Genomic DNA, 3,809 nt, shown 5'->3' on the forward strand with positions numbered 1-3,809 from the left:
TTTGGCTTGTAACCTGACGAAAGGAAGGCTGCGACTGAGCGGCAGACAGGCAGATAAAAATTCGTTTTGTTGCCACTCATCTGGTGGACTAGCCCAAAAACCTTCCCCACACTGTAGGCCCGCTCCTTATCACAGAAATAGACGCGATATGGCAACTGGTCTTGCAGGCGTCAGCGATCGTCAAGGTCAGTCGGTTGACCGCAGAGATCGTGTGGGACATCGTCTGTCAGTGTAGAACGCCACCTAGTTTGGGGACTTTTGACTCCTAAGACCAGGACTGGCTGTCCAGTGCAGTGAACGAATGTGGACATAACTTTGGCTATATTTGTACAATGGGACGATTCATGCAACGCCTAGCCTTGCGTAGCTCCAGCAACTTCACTTTGCCGACCAACCGATCAAGCTGTTTGTGCAAACATTTTAACGGTGATGGCCGTGATTTTGAAGCCAGGGATAGGAGCATACATCAATCTGATACGCAGTATACGGCTAGTCGCAAATGCTGAATGGAAAATCGACATAGGCGACGCATATTTGATCACTTAACTATCTGAAGGGGGACAGAGAGCCTTTGAAGAACGAAAACACGCGTGCTCAGGATAGCCAAATAGACTAATAAAGGATACACGTGAAAGTGCCAACCGAGTTGTTAACCATCTGAGAACATATTGAGGTTTGTACCAAAAGCTAACTGTTGCTGGAAACCGATTTCTCGCCTTGAAGCGACCTTTCTGAGGACACATCATATTAGCGTGCACGTACAAATATACCGAAAATACTGATTGGCAGCACGGGTCATCATCCGGAAAACCACATGAGAATATAGCTGTTGTCTTTGCCGATCTCTCGGGGGTCAACAGGATAAGCGGTGTTCATCTCATACTCGCATATGAGCCACTTGCTATGTCTGGAGACTTTTTAAGTAGTATGCCACGAGCTGTAGGTGTGATGGACGCGCTTTCTCAAACGTCCTTTTGCGTTCTCTACCTTCCTGAAATTTACAAACCTGTGCCGCGCATGAATGGCCTATTTTCGAGCGATAACAACCAGTGGGTACTCAGAAAGGCGACAAAGCCGGGGTCGCCTATACGCAGGATCTGTAAATCGTGATGAAACCAATGTGATTTCTGCCCGGTACAGTCAGTTAATTAGCTGCATTGTCTCAGCATGTCGTGCGGCGGAGTATGTACCGGCTGCGGTTGCAACTGGAGTTCTCGAAGACATATGATTGTGGCTGCGGTTGCAACTGGAGTTCTCGAAGATTGTGTCCCACACATCTCGCTGCTCCACAAACCCAAACCATACTGGATTCATTAGGGGATTCCACGCTAGATGAGGATGCTTCCATCAAACGGAACACTCCAAGCGAAAGTAAGCTTCGCCTACTGCACTTCAAGCCCGGCTCTGCTGGATTTAATTAAGGCTTTCTTCCGGGGAGACTTTCGCATCAACAGCCTTTCAGATGTTGTTTCAAGTCTATGTCTACTCTTTGCGGGTGATTTGACATTCAGTGTTACGGCTATCTGCTTTCTGATTTTGAGTCATGCGTGCCAATCCAGGAAAACGACCAAGAAATCCGAATTATGGAATCACGTTACTCAACGGATTCGATTCTGCAGATACCTTAGGGTCACAAAATAAGGCGGTACAATCACCAGCCTAAGGATAGGCGCAGATCACCTCTCCTCAAAATCGATATCGTCACAACCAAACAAATATCGACGGCGAGCAACCGCAAAAGTCACAATGTCCGCCCAAAGTCCACAAGAGTTATCAAAATAGTTCAGTAATACAAGAAGGCTTCAGTTCATCTGGTCAAGGGGAATAAATATGGGGATTGGCTGTCACAAGGGGTTGGAAACGGGAGAACATTGTTGGCAAGCTGTCTTCTACATTCAGGGTTTCAAATACCACCTCCCTCCAAATGGATGCAGAAACGACACTTTCCCCTTAATGACGAAATGTGCGTTCATATATCATTTGTGGGAGTCTCAGTGAGCGCACTTGCCGTGCGCGTTGGAATGGTTCCAGAATACTTTCGAAGATGGGCGCCAGTAAAAATTTTTACATCTGGCTCTCATCAAACGTGTCTTTCTGGTTCAAAAGAAATTCGTCATTATAGGGACGATTCTCACACCTTCCTCATACTGCTCGACTTGGCATCCAGATGCTCTATCAGGCCCACATCCGGCCGCTCCTTGACAATGCCAACCAGATTGTCTACTGCGGACGCAAAAAGGGGGTAACCCTCATTAGGCGCGTCCAGCGAGCTTCTACAAAAATGGCTGTCGTCCTCGATTCCGTGAACTGTAGAAATGTGTGTTGTGTGATCTATTTCCCTCCGGAATATCCTCGCCTGCTAGGAGAACTGACACAACCGTCGGAACGAGTTTGACCACTAGTTTTCTCCATTGTCAACCAAACTAACACGTCAAGGAAATGGTAAGAAAATTTCCAAGCACAGATCGCACATTTATTGTGCAACGCCTTTCCTTGTTTCGGGTACGTGATGTGTGAAACAACCCTCCTCTAATGATTGTAGTACCGCTGCATCCAGTACCCAGTACAAAGCTCTTTGAGACACCTATTTAATTGAGTTTTTGTGCTGGCATGATTACCGCTCTGCATTTGGAAGTTAGAGTTGTTCCACACCCTTTATGCTTGTGCATTTCAGGCGAATGGCTGCCGCTGAGCGACAGGAAGAAAATCACCCCGGGAAACATGGGTGAAAGCCTTCATCATGTGCATCGATCCGTGAACCCGTGAATTCTGAGGGTCAAGTCACTGCCCTACTTATGTGTCTAAATGTCAAAGAAGATCTAACCAAAGGGAACGTAAAGCAAAAAATCATAGTATGTAGTTTTTGGTTAGGCCGAACCCGGTTATGTCAGTACTGCGACCGGACGACAAGTTAGAGTCGGTGGTAATCATAGTACCACGGTCAATGCTAGCACACCCGCAAAACCTTACCCATTATCTAAAATCGAAGAGGTTCTTGCACAAAATTGTAAAAGCAACTACTTCTTAAACCAGATTTGGCCCATACTCACTATAACCTAGATCTATTTGACGAATGAGAACCCATTGTGTTTTTGGAAATCCACTCGGCTTCATCCATAGTTCTTTGCACAATTTGAAACACTGTTTCGGGGATACCAGATCTTATACTTATATAAGCGACATTATAATAATAAAGTTTACAAGTGAAGAGCATTTGAAATCGTTGAAATTTGCGCCTGATAGTCTAAGGGAGTGTAGACTACGAGTCGGAGTGTAGTGTGATTTTCTGGCTGATCATGTGAACCGTTTAGGTCTTACTTTAACTGGAAATTGTTTGCCCCTCTGGTGGGAAAATGCGCTCAAGATTAGGGGCATTGCAACCAAGAGAACAAGACAAACTGGGAAGATTTTAGACATGACCAATCACTGTCCACTGTTTCCTCTGCAAGCTGTTACTCTATTACACTTTTATACATTCTATCACGCCAGGGCACTAACTGGAATTATAATTATAAATCAGAGGAAACATTGTTTCAGGTGAAGCCTTCTTGTAGGAGTTTTCCGGCGCTAACTGACTTCGAATCAGCAAATCCCAAGGTTCTTGCTTGGGATTATTCACCAATGGTTATGAGAACTGCAATATTGCAGAAGAATGGACCGAAAATCCCATTTTATATCCCCTCAAACTCACTATGTTTTGCGATTCTTCTCCCATCTTCTCACCTTCCCAAGGTTTGAACTTCGGAAGTGCCCGCTTTGGGCGACCTGGTTAGCTGATCTCCACTCCACCTGGCCTATGATCTACAACT

The sequence above is a fragment of the Opisthorchis viverrini genome, assembly GCF_000715545.1.
Source record: "Opisthorchis viverrini unplaced genomic scaffold opera_v5_35, whole genome shotgun sequence".
Classification (NCBI taxonomy): Eukaryota; Metazoa; Platyhelminthes; class Trematoda; order Opisthorchiida; family Opisthorchiidae; genus Opisthorchis; species Opisthorchis viverrini.